This window comes from Lampetra planeri, chromosome 20 (genome assembly GCF_965212315.1).
Source record: "Lampetra planeri chromosome 20, kcLamPlan1.2.h2, whole genome shotgun sequence".
NCBI classification, from domain to species: Eukaryota; Metazoa; Chordata; class Hyperoartia; order Petromyzontiformes; family Petromyzontidae; genus Lampetra; species Lampetra planeri.
Window position 1 is genome coordinate 7,389,205 of NC_136126.1, and position 20,950 is coordinate 7,410,154.

Sequence of the window (20,950 nt, forward strand, 5' to 3'; positions counted from 1 at the left end):
GTTCCCGCCCCCTGTGGCGTCAATACCTGCAATGCTGTTGTTACCTGCTGAGTCTTCCTCTGGTGTGGGCTTGGCTAGCCAAGGCTTGCTACGTGATGCTTTTCACGTCCTACCTGCCCTGCCAGGTGTGTCACGCTTGGCAGGCTGCTGGCCATAATTTTTTCTTCTTCACTGCACAGTAATATATTTCATCATTGTGAACACTTTCCATCCGCCCAATAACGCCTACCTTTGGTGCTCTTTAATGAAACATTAATTGAGCAGGGTTTCTGCTCAGTGTGCAAATTATTTGATGAAAGGCGAGTTATATTAGTGTCACAAAAGCAATATTTTCGAATTTTAATCCATGTGTGATTCATGTCAAAGATGGGAATGTGCGCCAATTGAAACCTTTCTTGGAAGACTGCATCGATTTTGACTGGGTAAAATGCACTTTTCATAGTAAAAAAAACAAGGTATTTTGGCGTGGGACATTCATCGGTATTTTCCAGTTCATCACTCAAATGTCCTTGACAGCTAATTCCTAAGAGTTTTGACCCTTACCCCGTATAACTTCTGTGAGTCTCGTGCTATAACTTTGATCAATGGAGGGCCATTTAAAATGCATATGCTCCTCTCTTAATATAAGCAGTTGTGTTCCACAACAACCCAACCGCATAGTTTACTAGTAAATTGGTGAAATGTTTGGTTCAATATATATAGTCAGATGTAGTGCTTACACATACCTTGCCTGTATATGGAGGGAGGGGGCACATTGGCAGTTGGCGTCGTCACACAGTGATGTTTAGTGTTCTGTTTACACGGCAAAAGCTGTACAAGGCTGAGCTTTAAGCACAGCGGGCTGGCAAAAAACATTATTGTATCCAGAGCCGAGGATATGTTTGGAGTGTTGGGGATTGCAGGAAGAGGAACCTCCCGATGTCGTGCGAGACATGGGGGTTATTTGACGGTAATTCACCACGCTGGTCAGTCCAGGTCAAGTGAAGGCATGGAGCATAGACATGGGGCCATAGACGTACTGTGTTGGACGTTGCTTCACTGCTTGCCATCTGCTGTCCACCACGCAGCCCGAGAATTACATTTATTATGCTTCTGTAAAGGAGAGCCGACAAGATTGCAGGGGTTCTTTTAATCCATTCTACCCCTGGAAAAATACACTTTTAATCTAAATAGGTTCAGAGTTCACTATGGGAACCTCATTTGCCAGTAAAAATATGATAATTGGTTTGCCAGATAGAAGGGTAAAGAACCAATTATCATATTTTTACTGGCAAATGAGGTTCCCATAGTGTAGATGCTTGCCCCGAGCTCTCATACTCTGATGGTGCATTGTCTTTGAGTTGTGCGCCTTTTGGCGTCATCTGGTCCAACCCATATGAGACTAGGCTCTAAGGAAAGCTGTCTCGGGTGTGGATCAATCAACTTTAAGGACAGTGCACATTATCAGAGTTATGTTCTTTTGTTTGTATTATGACTGCAGGTATTGCGGTCTATGCAAACATGACTCCTTGTAAAAAAGGTGTCAGTTTTGTTGCCAGATAGAAGGGTAAAGAACCAATTATCAGGTTCAGAGTTGGTTATAAAGGTCACATTATTTAAAGCAATTACAATATGTTAATTTCACCAGCATAGTGAAGTATGGTCCGATCTGAGTTAAGTTTTATTATAGCTGTTCTGTCACTGCAATACACACTGGAATGCACTCAATAAACTCGTAAAATTAATTGAATTGGGCTGTATTATAATTTATGAACATTCAGTAGTCGACATACAAGTGTAGTGTAATAGCGGCGGCTGCTGTTCAGCAGCGGCAACTGCGGTGGACGAAACATTACACACGCGGTGAGCGTATACACGGGTGTGTCGGCAGGGTGGAGGAACTGGGGCAAGCGTCATGGAAGACCCCATCTGGAAGCCACTGGAACCTGCTAGTGGGTTCGAGAAGGGAGGGAGCATAAAAGGAGTTGAGAGCTGAGAGCGGGAGCTAAGGGCTGCCGGTTCTGGGAGTGAACTCTTCCCGTCGTCGCTGCCGTCTTCACGAGATATTGCGCGGCCGGATAGTTGTTGGCTGTGTCGGTCATCGCCTTCGGCGTTGCACGGTCAAGGTTGTGTTTAGGCTAGGCTAGGTGACTAGGGAGAGTGCGGACCTGTGAAGTGTGAAGGTGTTAATAAAGAAGGTGCCTCCTGGAAACCATTGTCTCCGAATCACTGACACTACACTAGTATTGTTCATATTGCGGCAACACCAACAACTTCAATCGCATCTGTCAAACATACCCCCTTTTAAATGCGCACTGATGCCTAATTTATTGAGGGCACAGAAAATAAAGATTCATTGATTGATGTTTGAAAATGCATGGTGTCATGTTGAACCAATTATCAGCCCAACAGGTGTGGTGGTAATTGAGTTGTCAGGCCAAAATATATTTGTGGTCAAACAGGTTTTCGTCACTCTTGAATCAATCTCCTTAGTTATTTTGAAGCAGATATCAGAACTATTGGAGGTGTAAGTAAATTGGAAGGGATACATTTCAATAACCATTTGCGATTTTTTTTTGTAAAAGTTACACCACGATTTTTTTTTTCCAGAACCATACCGACCTGAACCGAAATAAGGTTTCTTTCAAAAAAGTGATTAAATATGGATACAATTCCACCAAAACTAGTTTTCCACAACCACACACAGGAATTACATGAAATAAAATGAACGACACCATCTCAAAGCCTCACGTAGCAAGCAAAGCCCGACAAATTCGAGTTGCATCATCACTCATGCTCCCGGTATGTTTATTTAAACAATCCCCAGTTAAGAAAGTAAAAACCGACAGAGTAAACATGGAACGTTGGGCAAATGTGTTGGCCCATCGTTGGCATGTTGGCCCAACGCTTGAATATTTACTAGGAACACACCACAGCCTAGGGACGCATTCACCCTCACAACCACCCATACACAACAATAATAATCACAACAACAATAGCTTCAACATTATATCCAGTGCCATCCTAATAACTGAGGGTGTATGCCTATGGGCGGTGCTTTCCATCTTTCGCAATATTCAGCGTCTCGCTTGGAAAGTCCCGTCCATGTTGCTCACACTTCCTGTTTTGCGAAGATCACCATCATACAGCAGCGTTGTTCACTAATTTTCAGATGGGGGGCCACTTTCGCCGACAAGACATCATCAGTGTGAGGGCCGCCACGCATTTGAAAGCATTGTGGGTTTGACGGCATGATACCTGTGGTGTGGTGTTTTCACGTGTTGTGTATTGTTGGGGGGCCGCCAATGGCACACGGGCCTTGCAATGAAGAACACTGCCATACTAAGTGCATCTCCAGCTGCTAGGACATGTCACGCGTATTGCCGCTGCCTTCCTCCTCATCTTGACTTCTTAGAAGTGTTCACGCTCCTAATTAGCCATTCTCTCTCAACACATCTCACGCGAGTCGTGTAATCTCTCACCCGAGTTAAAAAGTAGTCGTGGCCCAAAATAATCGGTGACGCTTACAAGCAAAGCCCACCAACAACACCGAGGCTTCAACTCATGTACGAGGGGGGGGCAGCCTCCATTCCCCTCCCCGCCCCGTGTCGATGTCCCCAATTATACTTCCTACCAGAGCAAGTGGGTCATGAGTTAGAATCCCCCCTCACTGCCCCCCCCCCCACCATGCTGGATTCTGTTCCCCCCCACCTCACTCCTGCCCCCCTCCCAACCTCATCCTCTACCCTGGCTCCTGCCTCCCCACCTCACCCCCACCTCAACTCCACCCCCCCCACCTCACTCCTGCCCCCCCACCCCCACCTCACCCCCCACCTCACCCTCCACCCTGGCTGCTGCCCCCCACCTTACCCCCACCTCACCCCCACCACCCCCCACCTCATTCCTGCCCCCCCACCCCCACTTCACCCCCCACCTGACCCTCCACCCTGGCTGCTGCCCCCCCACCTCACCCCCACCTCACCCCCCACCACCCCCCACCTCACTCCTGCCACCCCACCTCACCCCCCACCTCACCCCCCACCTCACCCCCCACCTCACCCCCCCACCTCACCCCCCCACCTCACCCCCCAACTCACCCCCCACCTCACCCCCCACCTCACCCCCCACCTCACCCCCCCACCTCACCCCCCAACTCACCCCCCACCTTACCCCCCACCTCACCCTCCACCCCGGCTGCTGCTGCTGCCCGGGCTGCACCCAGCAACCCCCACCCACCCCAGCACGCTGTTGACGCGTGCTAACTTCCTCCCGATTGGTCGCCGCCGCGAGTGCGGTGGGGGCCAATCGGGGTAGAGGTGCGCGCGCGGGGGGGGGCCTCGTGCGGGGCGCGTGGACAACCGCCCTTTAAATGCCCCCACGCGCCGCCTGGCGCCGCCACAGCTGGTAGCCCACGCACGTGGCACGAGTGGCAACCTCAGCCTCAGCGATTTCATCCGTTTGCCTGCTGCACGTTGCTTCATTTGCTGTCCCCGTCAGCCGCTTAGTAGCGGCAGTAGCAGCTGCAAAAGAAAGCAACTTTGTTGTTTTAACTTTTGGCTACTTGATAGTCGTTTTCAATTAAACGCGTGGTATATACTTACGAGGAGAATATTGTACGTACACACGGTAAGCTTGGCTGCGATACGGCAATAGGCTGTTCTGTTTGCTTTGGTCGAAGAGATAAAGGCAAGTTTGAATCATTGAGTCAAGCCCGGACTTGCTGTTCGGAAGACTGCCCTATAGCAGGTAAGGTGGTGGTGGTGGTGCTATTTTGCCCTGCATGTTGCGTTCTACTTCATTTCGTTTTGTTAACACGCAACTGATGTTATTTGCTTGAGTAGTCACGTGTTGACTGCAAGTGCCTTAATCCGTGCATTGTGCCGTGCAAATGTTTAACACCTCCAAGAAGAGGTGATTTTGCAGAATGCTATTCAACAGTAGATTTGGTGATTGCAACCACTGCTCATTAACACCGGGCTTATGTTGGTAAATCACTGCATAGACAGTATGCGCTAATTATGGGCGCTAATATCCAATGCTATCCTAACGAGAGCGTTATACAAGTTTACAGAAATGTATGCGGTATATATTAGACACCAGCCATTGATTGAAAAGTGCACGAATGTATAACGACTACGTGGTTTATTATGATTAAGATCATTAGAGGGCCCCCCCCCCCGGGGTCCCCCCCCCCCCCATTATCTACGAATAATGAAACACGAAATTAAATGAGTTACAGTATTATATAGTACACAATGCACTTTTTTTTACTGTGCAAATGTGTTCGCTAATTACTCACTTGTGTACAGTACTGTATTGTTCTGCATACGACACATTGCTGCAACACTGATAATTGTAATCGATATATAGCATGTGCAGTTATGCACATTTCCTTCTAATCGTGGAAATTTGTAATCGTATGTTGTAGCTAAAACAACACTCGCACAACGATGTGCAATGCGCGTGTGCAAAATCTATCGGCCTTGTGCAGACCACCAGCTCAAAAGAACTGCAATTGTGGCCATGGCCTTAAGTTGCGGTGTGGTTTATCGTCATTTACAGATTTGAATCGATTTTGTATTAAAGTTAAATAATACAAAACATTCAAGAGGAGCCAGCGTGGGATGTTACACAAAACATCTTTTTTTTTTCATTTGTACGTACGGAGGAAATAGGTGTGCCTTGAAAAACCCTGCACGCATTTAACACCCTCCACCCCCCCCCCCCCAAAAAAAAATCCATAAAGCTCGTGGCAGCTGCCCACCTTGTAGCACTGCCCCTATCGGCGAATCTCTTGACCTACCGTGCAGGTGTGTAAGGACACGCGCCACACGCGCGCGGTAATCTTTACGTGATCCACCATCCCCCACCTCCAGAGCCCTTGCATGGATTGCGGGCTCATGCCACCTCGCCCGTCAAAGGCAGTGGCACAGGCATCGCCCTTAGTCGTGCCACACTGCTGGGTGAGGAGGGCGTTCCGCAGACGATCCTATCTGAAGACGAGGCTCGTTAGGATTATGGTATTCAAAGTTCAAAGTTCATTTATTAGGTATAGCCCTGTGAGCCATTCGGCTCTTGAATCGGGTGCAACCGCAACAAACAAAAAAACATGAACAAGAAAACATATTATAGTGACTATATGCAAACAGAAAAGCCAAGAAAAGACAGCAAAATATTGCAGAAAAATCACCGTACACCAACACTGCAAAAATCCCAGTGGGATGCAAGTCAAACAACAACAACAACCACAAGACAACTTAGATTAGGCCATCAGTCTAACTCTGTTATTAGTTGGAGTGCACCCTCGTGTAAAGGGGGCATGTTAAACTGGCACCCACAAGTGCGCTTGGTGTAAAAGTCCCCGTGCTAATGGCAGCGTTCGCCATTGTGTGTGTCATTGCCGAGACACTTGAGCGAAAGGATGTCTTCTTGGTTGGTACTCAGGATCGTGAAATTCGAGTTTTACACGACTTATTTGTAATGTATTGTATACAGACATTGCACGCAGTGTGTGTGCACTGTGCAATCTGATTAATTGATGCATCGTTGTTAGACTTCCCCCCGTTTGAGAGTGTACGGTACTTTGCCTTAACAACTTGTTTATAGAGCAGGAAAATGTACATTCTGAATAGTTGCCAGTATTAGCGCTCGACTCCGTGTTGGTATGGGAGCATACTGTGCACACCCGATAGTTTTTTTTGTATTTGCTTATTGTTGGAACTTTCTGACCCGCTCCTACTCGACATCAGTAAAAAGGCGCTTCACAGCTCATCGGATTTCTCCAGGATAAACAAAGATTCCGATTCTGAAGGGGGTGATTCAAGATAGTTTTTTTTTTTACACGGGACATAAACTCCTCGAGCAATCAAAAAAAGTTTTGGTCTCGTAGGCACGCACGCGTTCCAGATTTGTTTTCAACATCCAGGGCTGCTTCAACGAGGGTGTAAAGCGTTCGTGCGGAACGGGAGAGGGGGGGGGTGACTGGCTGCCTCGTGGTCCTGTGACCACCACCCCCATCCCCCACTTCGAATTCCACATCTCACCGTAAAGGAGTTCTGTGAAAAGCCCCAAAAATACATAGTCACTCGTGAATAATTAACGTTTTTCGTTGTTGGATCGCGTAAATATATAAATGTGTCGTTAAACCCGCCACCACCCGACACAGCCAATTAATTGTAAGGTTTGTCACGTAAACAGAACGTGTCAATTCGTCACTAGTACAGCACACTGGTGTGTTGAGCCAAGCCACAACATTTACAATCTGGGTACGACGTTCCGCCAGTAATTACAACTAGCTTCATCAGGTGACAGCCAGATTTGTGGAGAAACCCTCGTTTAACGGCACATTTATATATTTACGCGCTCTAACCCAAAAAACACCTATATTATGAATGATATTGGTCGTGAAAGCCTACTGACGTCCATTTGTCCATGCTGCAGTGTGTGTGGCTAAACAGGATTGCGTTGAACAAAGTGTGCGGTAGCGTGAGTTTTCAAACGTGCAGCAGTGGAGCATTCTAAATCACTGTTTGGTGAGATGTTTGTTTAGCTTTTTTTCTGCGGGGTGCTTTTGACTAAATCAGCCGGAATGCACTCCCCGTCTCGTCCGATCTCCTGAAGCTACCAAGCAAGGTCGAGTCTGGATAGAGCTTGGGATAGCCAATCACCATGCGCACACAAGTTGCCATCGTGCTTGTGGTGGGCATTATGAGATGGCAAGTACTGGGCAGCAAAAGCCGTTTATGTACTTGCCCTATGCTGACAGTCACCACGCTTTCAGCAGCGTGGTCAAGTATGGTCAAATAACCCCCATCACCCATGCGGCAAGGGCAGGCCCTCAAAGGGGCTGTACATTTACATCTCTGGGAATACAGTCGTTACGAGAGTACGCCAAAACGTGTGTTGTGGATTGTCAAAACAGCTCGTGCTTGAATAGTTATAGTGTTTAAAAAAAACATATCCATACATACTATACATAATGGACTCTTGAGCCTATGTTGAGAAAATGAAAACCCATCCCACGCGAATGTCTTCGACTAAATGTGGCCCACAATGCTGACACGCGTGCCCAAAAAGCCCCAATAATAACTGTTAAATTAGGTCCCGTTGCCTTTTGTGAACAGACTTTAGAGCTGGATTTGAAATTGTTATTCATCTTGTTTACCCGTTTGGATTTCGGTAAATTATAGAGCCAATGTTTCGCTTTGTAGTTGGCCATTCCCTTCGAGCTATTTAAAGGGTTTAAATACGGTTTATTTACACACCAGTAGTTAAAGAAAATTAAATGTTTAATTATTTCGCGTGGGGTTCCTCTTTGATAAGAACAACTGTTCTTATCTTATGAAAACACACATTACGCCATGGCCACATACCATGTTATATAAAATTGGTTGTATACATTCATTATTTTTACTCTTCTAACATAATTATATTTTTGCACACAGTCTACGACTATTATTCATGTTTGTTTTAATTAAAAAACCAGAAGCAACAAAACCCTACGGTATAGAGGTCACAATGCATCTTTGTAACTGCGTAATGCCCCACCGTGGTCACAGTCTATGCCATGAAAGTGTGTGGCGTGCGCGTGGAAACCGCAATTTAGTACCGCGGAAATAAACTCACGGATACCAAGGCGCAACAAACACATCTGTGAGTTACCGCCATCTACAACGCCGGCTATTCCAATTCAGCCTCCCATCCATGTGCTGTACTAACCAGGCTAAATACATGCTTAGCTTCCCAGATGTGACAAGGTCAGGTGAGTTGAGGGCGATTACTGACAGGCATCTCGCTTAGTCCAACGTTTGTTTGGGCGTGGGTGCACACGTCGGGAATGTACACGAGGTGGAAAGACACCAACTCCAGCTTAACGCTCCACAACCTCCCCTTGGTGACATGGATTCAGCAGAACATGATGCTTCAAGGGTGGCCTGTTGATTGGTGATGATGCAAGGCTTAGTCCACGTTTCTTTCGAATGGCTTTTTGTGTTGAATTTGTCCTTTCCCTGCACCTCCGATGAGCACGGTTGGCTACGTATGGTGTGAAAGAAGTTCAACATCCATACGTTCACAAAGCCTCCATTCCTTGTGCGGAACGATTGCACATTTGTAAACTATTTGATTGCCAAAGGAGACCGCTTAAAGACGTGATTTGTCCAACTTCATTCCATCAACATTTTCCACCACAGTCCACCTCGCTCCACATTTCCTATTTTGTCTGCACTTGGGTGAAAATGGACACAGGTTGTACACACATGATGCCCTTTATTTGATCGAGAAAAGTCTCACTGAAGTTCAAGGCCTTTTTTCATGAGGGTCCCTGCATTTGGAGTTATTAGATTGAGATAAAAACGGAGTACCCTGGAGAAAACTCACACATTTCGAGGGGAAACACTCTAAAGGTCCGTATAGATGGATGCAATAAAGCAGTTGTTGCTCTGTACTGCTGCCATAGGTTTGGGAGTTTTACAAATCTGTGAGCCCACCAACCTTTGCCTGCAAAGTGCTGAATCACAAGCATGTGCCACCATGCCTGCCTGGTAACACAGCAGCCGTGCCATCGTGATGTGTGGTGAGAAACCGAGTTTGAGACTTGCTGCCTCAAGTTTAAAAGTGTCGTGCATGAATAAAGTCACCATTTTGACACAGAAATCTTCCTAAAATCCACAGCTATGGTGCGTGCAAATTTTTTTTGGCGAAAGGGCATCCCCCTCTCCCCCTCCCCATGATAGACTTTATTCAGAATAAATGCACAATTCCCACGACTACATGCCATGAGCATCGTATGGTACAGCAGTAGTTCCATCTGCTTGTAATACTATATTTTAAAGCAATAGCATCTCAATTTGAGACCAAGTCGGTCCATGCGCAGGCAGTGGAACACATTCAGAATCCGAATTTTTGTTAAGACTGCAGGAGGGAATTTGATGAGCTATGAAGCTATTTTACACAGATGCCCAGTGTGGGCGTGTCCACCTGTTACAACAGCAAACAATACAGAGACTCGATAGAAGTGCAAAATAGAGAAAATGGTAAGCAAGTCACTAAATCGAAATAACTAGTAAATGATCTATTTGTATAAGTCGGATTTAACAAGCTTGGGCAAGGCAGGAAAAAACAAAAAACAGTCCCAGACCACATCAAGATGACACAGCCCCTCAATAAAATGTGGCCAGCAGCAGCATAAACACCCTACCACTCCACGCCATCCACCTTCGCTCGGTGACCTCGTAACATTCAATTTTCCCAGGTCCATTACAGTACGATACGCGGTCGCTTGTTTGTGTGCCATTGTTAACCTTGAAAAAAACAGGAGTCTCTCCTTTCAGAGGCTCGCTCAGCAACCATACGCTATCAGCAGGAAGATCTCTCATCACATGCTTGGTAGAGAGTCGTGGTAGAGGTCCAGGTGGACCATGTTGTTGTATACTTGTTGAACTTTCACGCACCGTACATAGACAACTGTGCTAATTGGAGGTGCGGTGGAAGGACAATAAACTAAACACAAGAAGCGGTTATTGAGGATCACTACGAAAAGACAGCACACTGCCAAGCAAACACACTTTCCTCATTCCCATGAAATGTTTGTTTGACAGCAACTCTGCTCCGTTTGAGGCCATGAGTTGCTTAAGACGTATGATGGATTCTGCAAATGTTTGGCTGCCTTTTTAATAGGGGGCTACTATATTACCCAGAATTAACTTTTCCCCTATTTGCTCTCTTCCACACGCTACTTAACTCACACTCGGTACGAGCCTTGACCTCTCACCCACGGGCAATGTCAACAAAGTCAAGGCCGATTGCTCACGTGACAGTTTGTCTGGCCAGTTTTGGTGCAGGACGTGCAATTTATGAAGCGGTGTGTGTGTGTGTGCGTGCGGAGCTTGGCAGCGTGTGCGAACGTGACTTATTGTGCTTTGCGAAACTGGGGAAGTCCGGCAGAACACCCGAGTTGGATTTATCATCAAGGAAGCACAAGAGGGCAATGGGTGGAGTGGGGTGGATGGCCTCATACATATGAAACCACACGCTAACATGTGCATCCTCTCCATGAGTCTGGCCCGTTTCCTATGCAGTCCCAAGTAAACACTGAATTCAAACCAAGCATTTCCTCGTGTCTTTACACCCCTTTCTGCGTTGCCTTTTCACGTGGCCATGAGTGTACGCATTTTAGTTTAACTTTAATTTTCCTTCGGCAAATCTACGCCTCTTGCTCTCAATGCCCACAGGCCAGGCACGTCCAAATGCCGTATCACTCAATGGTACACGTATTTTGTCTTTGAAACATTTTAAGCAAAAAAGCGCCCGCTTAAAGATAGTTTGTTTTTTGACCTCCAAACGAATGTGATGTAATTGCCCTAATGAGGTTGACATGAATGCAGAGTATGGCACGTGTCTGGTGTTTTATTTCTGTCGTGTCAGCACATGTATGGTAAAGCTGGTATGAGCAATAATTACCGGCACAACTAATTTCAGATTAAATAAAACATGGTCAAAGCTCAAAACATATAAAATGCTTTATCTCAAAAATATATAAACTTTATGCAGAACAGTGAGTCATGAGTGGGGTAATGTGTCGTGTAGGACTCTTTTTATCCAGGTTGTAAAAGGGATGAGTGCCCGTAGATAGTCAATCATGATGTCCATCACATAGTTACTCAACATTAACTTAATCCTCAACACAAGCTCTACCTTTAACCCTAAGGGCTCAAATCCTAATGCGTGTCTACGCCTTGATTCCAGCTCGACTCTTTAAGCCTGTTCTAAAAACTTAACTCTAGCCAGGAATAGTAGCTTTACACTGGTTATCCTAGAGCTTAGAAGGCTAGGGTTAGTGGGTCACGTAATTTTGTGAAAGTTAATTTCTCAGAGCTACCAAGGTGCCCCCAGGATACAGCAGTACAGCAATTGGGTTCATGAACCCATCTGTGCGGTTCATTGCTATCCTTGCATACTTGCACGTTCTTCCCACAATGCAAGGCGCTTCTTGGGAAGGTCGTGACGATGAAGGCCTCTTCGAAAAAAGAGTTGAGAGACTCAGTGATGGTTTTCCTGGATAATAAATTACTTCATCGTAGTAATTATTATAAATGCCAATCCGTACATGTCACCTGAGTTCCGGTCGCACACTTTGTGCGCATGATTGCACGAACTCTGATATATCTGAGACTGAATACACAAGGTGTTGCCTGAATCAATGGCCTCTGGCTCCTCCACCCAGGCTCTGTGGAAAAACAACGATTTTGCAAGCGACCCACACCCGAATGTGGAAGTGTGTGGTGGCATTATTGGCAAGTAGTTGATTAATATTTCGTAATCCGTATGTTGTACATATGCCCATCTCTCCAAGCAGCATGCATTATTATATCGACGCGGCGATTTTTGTTCACGCGGGTATACTACCACTTGCCTTTTAACCGGAGTGTTGGTAAGCAATTACTATAAAACTACTAACTGTTTTTATTTTACCAGGTAAGGCACCACTGGGCTATCTAGCTCTTTAACAGAAGCGACCTGGCCACAAATGATAGGCCAAAGAAGTGGCTTGTCACGTTGAAATTTATAGCGGCGACATATTGTCAACGCATCTTTATAAATATGGAGGGAAAAACCAGAGGACCCGTAGAATCCACGTGACCACGGGGAGAACATGCAGATTCCTAATATACAGGTGCCAGGGTCTGGATCGAACCCACGACCTGTATACCAGGCGAGGTAGTTAACATCTCGCCACCGTAGCACCAATTACACTGTGGTCCACCAATTGTGTTCTTTTAGCAAGGATGCTTATTTGAAAGATTCTAAATTGATAGTATTTACAGACAAATCTGGTTACTAATTTCATAGACATCCATGGGGTGGGTCGACCCATTACTGTGTCCTCAGTGATGGCACAAGAGATTTGAAATTCAAATTCTGAACTTCATTTATAGATTAGTTTATTGATAGTTTGGTTCGTATTCCAAAACATACAACAGTAATCCAGCATTTTCATGTTGCTTCACCATGGAATGACACAAACCTACTGACTGTGCCAGTTGACCTTCAAGAAGTTGTTTTTTAAACCATACAATAACAATTTGGGTGCATTTCAATGCTGTGGTTTTCAAATGAGGGTAATTAAGAATTCCTTTTCCACCAACCGTTTGAAGCCATATATATGCACACATTTTAAATAATCTAACGATACTGAAACGGTCTTTTAAAATATTTTTTCAAATGTTTTTAAAAATACTTTCAAACATTCCAAATGGCACACGATTGTCTTAAGTATTTTCCAACAAAAAGGCGAGTGGAGAAAACATGATGTCACAGTTCGCTTCTGAGAAGGCCCACCTACCCCACCTACTCCCACCTACTCCCAAAATTTGAAAAGGAAACATTTCGAAGCGACAGTATTGCAGAGTACTTCATGCAAAAAATCCAAGACATCATTTGGTCGAACGCATTTCTGAATTTAATGCACGTATTGTGAAATTTAATGATCATTCAAATAAGCAATGTTTTTTTTTATTACAAATCATATTTGGTTTTTTATGTATTACCCAAACCGCAAATGTAAGTAAAACAATAACGCAATTTTATATTTGCACTGTTATATTTTTGGCTCTTTCCTATTGAACCCAAACGAGCAAAGTCTAGCAATTACACCCACGGTCCAAGGTTTTGTCCTCCAAAATTAGTATCGCAACACAACGTGATAAGCCGGTGTGAGAACATTACCACATTAGCGCTTGCTCTATCATTAGAACGTTGTCTTCTCCACGACTACCGTAGCCTGGTTTCCGTGAGCACACCATAACGCCCGAAAACCTGGTACAAAGTGTGGCGCAAACAGCCAAATCTCTTCCATGGCAGCCACCCAACAGCGGCACCAAACGTGTTTTTAAACGTCCCCCCTCTCTCAGCCCAGCCACAGAAAGTCAGATTTTTTTTTCGTGTAAAAACAAAGCAGCCACAGATTCCAAGTCAAAAATATCCAGGCCACGTCATCCTCCTCCTCCAGCTGTTTTAACTGTGTCCAGAAAGGAACCGCATTCTTGTAAATAAAATAGCCAACGATCTCAAAACAGCTATGGTGTAGGCAGATATAATATCTGGCCATCTGTATTGTTATTGTTGTTGGATATTTCTTTGAGAGACTCCGATTTAAACCATGTTTGTCACTACGGAAACTTAACGTTTGAAAGTCGTTCTGCCAGTGACGCAGCCTTATGTAATAATCTAGAAATAAAAAGTGTAAACGGCAATATATGCCCCAATGAACTCTGTCTGCATAGTAGATTGTAACAATGTTGTTTTGACGTACGTGACGCAGGCATTTGGTAACAACTCCAACACGTATTACAGTTTATTGGCAATAAAGGAATCATTCTAAACTAGAGTGTTATTTGAAAGGTATATAAAAGATAATGTGTCAGGTTTCGCGTGACCTTGTATGTCTGAACTTCTCTCTCATGGAATAGGTGGGGCGGCTGGTATGTTGAAATCACTAGTTTATATATGGATGGTGTATTATAGTTGTATCGTTAAGTGGGAACGCAACGGTTCCTTATGATATAATATTAAAGAATACACATGTGAGTAAAATATTACCCCCTGAAACGCCACCTTGCATTGCACTCAGTCGGTTGATGTGATCAAAGGTGGTCGGGGTGATAAGTTTATAAAGAGTTGGAGTCAACCAGCATCGCGGTACTCTTTGTCACTGCGTACGACCAGAGAGACATTAACTCGTAACGTCTCGCGTCTCTTCGCCGCAGGCTTGGCACCGGCACGCACGGAGAAGGAGAAACGGGAGTACTTCTGTACGCGGGAGCAGCGCAGCAGAGAAGCGTTCGCATCGGGAGCGAGAGGAGGAAGCGCTCGGACAGAGTCGAAGGCGATCTCGTCGCGCTCTCCACCGAACTCGCGGACAGACGGCAGCAGTGACGCCTGCGCGCTATGGCCCTCTCGAAAGCGGTCAACAGCACCGTGAACGCCATCCTGGCGGTGGTCGAGACGACGGCCGCGACGCCGCTCAACGACACCGGCTTCCCGAGGGAGGCGGCCGTGGGCCGACCGGACGGGGCGGCCCAAGCCGCGGCTTTCCACGACCCGCTCGTCGGCCTGGTGGCCATCATCGGCGCCTTCGTGGTGCTGGCGGCGCTCATCGTGGCCCTGGTGCGCCTGCGTCCGCGCCGGAGGCACGCGAGCCCCGAGGATGAGCTCTACAGCCTGGGCATGATGGACGCCTCCTGAGTGGCGGGGCAGCTCGCGGAGACCAGTGGTGGAGAGAAAACGCGGTGGTTTAGGAATCGTTGTGTTTTAATTTTGTGACGAGGCCGTTTGCCGCGTCCAGGGCTGCCGTAATTGCACTGCGTAATGACAGGGCGACGGATAACACTTTAAAATGGGGAACGTACAGAAGTGTATTTTTGTTTGGCCTTTTGGCATCGGCACTTGTGATAATCATCATCGTCATCGTATTGATTCGAATTTGGCAGGAATTCCTTGTAAAGTAAAAGCTGCCCCATTTAAGCAATAAGAAATCGTCAAACAAACAAGCATACATCTGTTTTGTGTATGAATGACTTGCCAGGACATGGCAAGGCTTGCCACCAGACCCACAGAGCAAGAACAAACACTCATTCAACTTTTTTTTGTTCGCTAACAATACCACTTTCATTTCATAGACTATGCGGTTAGATGAGTATAAAGGCATTCTCCGTAATGGACCAAAAGTAATTCATCTGAAACAGGGCTTATTGTAATGTACACAGACTTATGCATTGGGGTGCATCTTTGCAGCCTGTCAACACGGAGGGTCTCATCGCGCCACTGTTCCCACGCCGAGCTCTCGCGGGCAAAGAGCAAACTCGGCACAGCAGCACATCGATCAAACTGCACACACAGCTCGTGCTCCCATCAGAGTCGCACAGATTTGGCCCAATGCCACGCACAGAGGCGAATCTGTCCCAAATGCCCAAGTGGTAAAAAAAAAACAAGCCATGCATTTACATATGAATAAAAAAAGTTTTTTTTCTGATTTAAATATCAATTAAATACTTATTTTCGAGGTCTCTGGGAGGGGGCGGTTGATCTCCACCCCCCCACCCCCCAATGTTTTCAAAGTAATTGGCAATGATCACAAACTGATCTTGTAAAACCACCCACACCTGCATGGGCACGGAGTGTTGGCCAATGAAACGAAATGCCCCAAGCCCTCTCTCTCTTCCATGCGCTCAGTGTTCCTAAAGCAAATGACGATTTGTTGTTGCCAAATTTCAATAGGAACATTACTCATCGTTAGTTTTGCCGTGCCATGTAAGGGTTACCTGGGGGAACGTACGGCCGACATCATTTTACAAGCTCTGTTTCTCGTGTGCGAATCGTAACCACTATGTATCGACTTTATTTAGCTAATGTTTTTTTGAACGTTGGATTATGTCCCCCGGCCTCTTGTCGAGCATACGCTGCAGTCGTGACACGAGTGCGCTGTCGTGAGGAATAGGGGGAAATGAAACTGTGAATGTGGGAATTCGTCTGAAATGGATGTTGGGACCCCACGAGATTTAGGGATGCAAATCATCGGACTTGTGGGGCACAGATGGGGGAGCGTAGGGGTGGTTTTTACTTCGACTGTGCCAGTCAACTAATTTACTCTGACACCATTGCTGCCCACTTCGTGTTGAGAAAGTAACATGGTCTGGCTTGGTGGGGGGGGAGCGGGTTAAGAAATTGACCCATGTCAGAGGTAGAGGTGGACTGCTGAATAGTAACTAGTAAGGATTTGCTATTAATGTTTTATTTTAACTTGGGTCTGGTGGCAATCGTCATCAAGTCTCGTCAGCGCCAGTGGCATTTGACGAGAGCCAAACGTCGGGTTGCCCAAAACGGGCGGCCTTTTGACTCTTCCCGTTTCCACGCCCAAGCAGCTTCCCGTAATAATAATTTGTAAGGAAACGTCGCAAACGCATAATAATCACAGGCACCAGTGGACCGCCAGATGCTTATTTCACATCGCATGCCAGATGGGAGGGGGGGCCCTGAAGCAGTGAAAAATAGCGCTTTGCTTGACTTATATTTTTAGAATTCATTTTTTAAAAATGCCTTCGTGTAGATTACGTTCAGTTGTCAGTGAATACTGCTTTGTATTGCATGTAAACCGCCTGCCTGACTGCCTTTGTCTTATGCAAAAAAAATATGCAATATTTTAGAATGTGTTCTGATGAAAGTTAGCCGTTAAGAAAGCAAACATTTCAAATAACAGCAATGTTTAAAGGACTTTGCCAGCATAATACCGTCATGTATTTTTGTTACCATAATTTTTTTGACGGTTTTTTTTGTAATCGCTCTTTACGCTACTGCTTGTATCGCTACAGGTGTGGTATTATTTTTTGTTAAAGTGTAAATGTCGGAATGCTCAAAAGGAAAGCTTTGTTGTTCAGTGGTTGTAGAGCAATTTTGGTGGTGGAAAAAATTTGTCCGTGGCCGATTTGATCTCAGGTTTGAGCTGATACAACTACCACCAAGACACGCCATGAGCGTTACATGCGCAGCAATAATGAAGTACCACACACAAACCAATTGCAGTACACACGTGTGTACTGTACTTCATGTACTGTATTGAGGAATTGTCAAAAGGTTTTTGGAACACAGTTGTGTGTATGTATATATAAAAATTGGCCTAACCTTACATGTAGCTTATTTTAAAACAATGTCCTTACATTCTACAGTCAATTATTTACTTTAATCGTTGCATCAATATGAGACTGTAAAGTTGGCAATGCATAATAATACTTGCCGATGGTTCCTCATGCGTAGTAGCATTGAGCAAATTTAAATTATGCTGATAGCATATGGGAAGCGTTATACTGTGCAGTACAGTACATACGTCTACAACTTGTATACTCCATGCTAAACCGCAGAGGTGGGACAAAGTCATTGTTATGCAAGTCCAAGTCGAGTCGCAAGTCATCAAATTCATGACTCGAGTCTGACTCGAGTCCAAGTCACATGACTCGAGTCCACATCTCATAGGTGGGACAAAGTCATTGTTATGCAAGTCCAAGTCGAGTCGCAAGTCATCAAATTCATGACTCGAGTCTGACTCGAGTCCAAGTCACATGACTCGAGTCCACACCTCTGCTAAACCGTGAAATACATTACTGCATTTACTTTTGTTTGGCCAAGACCAAAATACTTGTGAGAAGTGCACCTTTTTAAAGGCTTTAAATGTCTGTCTGACTTAAAGCTTTAACATTTTCTAAAGGCGTGGGAGTAAAATGTGTTAAGAGCTTGTTTTTTTGTTGCGTAACAATTAATACAGTTTTGTAATGTCTTTTTCAAGTTGCTTCCCAAAAACACAACCGTGTTTTCAAGATGTATGGTTTAGCTTATTCTCGAAGCCATATGAGGTAGAACAAAGAAAACAGTCGCATGTTTTTTGCGTTTTTTAACACTCCTCCAAATGCCCTTTTGAGCGTGAGAGAGAATCTACTTTCTTCCAGCGCGTCCGTGTAGGCAGGGAAGGTTATCCCGTACACAGAGGGCTCAATCCTTGCACCGCGCTCGGACGTTCAGTTAAAATGGAATGGCGGACAAACCTCTTTCAATGCATCCTCCGTTGTTGTTGTTGAATGTACTTGTATTTTATGATTTGAAAATATTGTAATTCGGCCATCCGTCAATGGGTGGCTGGCAAGCAATCAAATCCAACCAATCCCTTGTCACGTTATGCCCTCTAAAAAAAACGTGAATGATATGACAGGAGAAATGTCATTGCCAATTTTTCGATTTAAAGCTTTCGTGACTGCAGGGATTCATCTTCTTGGTTCTTTCGGTAAAGTGACGTAGAAGGGAAATAATAAAATAATAAAAATAAAACAATAAAATACAATTCTCACGACGTTTCGGCCACAACGCAATCAGCCGTCCTCAGGTGAAGAACAGGGCTGTCGGAAAGACGGCGTCCGAATGTATTTTATTATGTTTTAATTTTATTATTTTCCTTCTACGTGACTTTACCGAAAGAACCAAGAAGATCATTGCCAATTGTTGGCATGTGGCTTATCCATACCGTAGTAGTTGACTGATTAACACCTGATGCTGGGACTGGGAGGACCTTTGAAACTGCTCATCCTTGCAGCCTTCCAGACTTTGTCCCAAGCTTCGGATAAAGTGATAAAACTCAGGAAAGAGAACATTGTTTATATTTTCTTAAACTTCAGCCCCATGATCATATGCTTGGGGGGGGGGGGGACAAGGTAAAAAAAACACTCCGTAATTTGCAGGTTCTCTGCAGACGGCAGAGGTCCAACGGCGTTGCAAGATTCTGAATGTATAAACCACTTGTGCGCCAAAGTCTTGTCCAACCGAGAATAACCACTCGACTTGTCCAAAAGTCCCAACACTTGCACTTGCCAGGGCCAGATGTTTCCCCATCGAGAGTTCTGGGTAAACATCTGGACGAATCGTCCCCACTTAGCACTTATTTGCCTAAGGAACGGTGATGTATTAAGTAGAAAATGAAGGTGCGATAGTTTTTTTACACCAATGGACATTTTACATTGGGTACGCTCCCCTCAACCCCACGATAAAAGCACTCCAAAGCCATTACATGTCTCCACGTGCGCTCGTGTGTTATTGCCTCTCGCGGTTTGGCATTGTATTATGTGCTGTTTGTGTTTAAGAATTATCCTCAAAGCACTTAATACAAAAAAATTATCGGCGTGTATCAAAATAAAGGACTTTGGTAAAGTTTGTGTTTTTGTGCGAGTCGCTTTTACTGGTTGCCTAAACCACGTTGCGTGCAGTCCAATAGGTGGCGGTCATGATCCACGTGCACCGCCTATTGTCATTTTGCTCAATTGACATTGCTACGTCTCATTTAAAAGCTTAATTTGCAGTTCATATACGTATTTAACATACAAGTTAAGCATGTCATGTATGTATATGAATGCACGGATATTATAAACTACGTTGCAGGAACTGCGCTCGGGATCTAATGTCTACTTTTTTAGATTTTATTGTTAAACCAAATATAATTAATGTTTATCATCAGGTTTTAACGTATTAATTGCACTCTGACCCTTATAACTCTTATCTCCCTGGCCTCTCTATGTACTTTGATGAAGGGTCATTGGTCAATGTCTTTCCTTTTGAGCTCACAGTATTATAAATGTGTTTTAAGGATTTATTTTGTTATCTTAACCGCCGAGCCACCCTGGCAGATATACGCAGCACCAAGATGCCCACGCGAATGAACACAAGAACGCAATGAGTACCAATTGTAACCTTTATTGTTGCACGGTTACTTCGTTTTCAAGAAGAGACGCGGTCGGATATCTGCCGTGTGCCGGGTCTCGTTTTGACTCGCGTGCGTTCCTGCGAGGCCGGCTTTTTAAGATGAACATCATGGGGGTCCAGGCACAGAGGCGAAGCGACATTTCGCCCGGCTGAATGCACTTCGTCTTTAAAGTCGGGCGAGATGCCCCCAGCCCCTGTTTGCCATCTAACACCGAGTTGTTGATGTCAAACGAATACTTTCACCCCCAATAGTCCACCCGCGTTTCCATCGGAGACTCCCAGGGGCATCGTCTGCCTTTTGCCGAGAGCTCTTCATCAACAGCCAAACCAATCCGCTGGTGCGCACAGCAACAACAAAAACGTCAACCCAGACAACCGCGACATGGCCAATGTTTAAATCTCTCTCCTAGCAAACATGATGCCTTGTATAAAGGTGTCAGTTTTGTACCAGTTTAAAAGGGTAAAAACCTACTACTATCTCTCTCCTTGGTTTCATGATTATTATTTTTTTGGTTAATAAGGACACCACCGGCAATCTTTCTGCACAGTTACGACGCATGTGAACCTGAGCTGGTGATGAGGCAATATGACATGAACCCATGACAGCTAAATGCCTGGCAGCTAGCTTGGGGCCGTCCATAAATGACGTCACGCGATTTTGGACGATTTTTGACCCCCC

General features: G+C 45.2%; 1 long non-coding RNA gene across 1 annotated transcript; it reads left to right on the forward strand.

Moving 5' to 3' along the window:
• Nucleotides 1-4,331: 4,331 nt before the first annotated feature.
• LOC144724373 (uncharacterized) lies at nucleotides 4,332-19,725 on the forward strand. The gene is made up of 2 exons (XR_013586471.1): nucleotides 4,332-4,725; nucleotides 14,745-19,725. It is a non-coding gene; the product is annotated as an uncharacterized LOC144724373 (long non-coding RNA).
• Nucleotides 19,726-20,950: the final 1,225 nt, after the last annotated feature.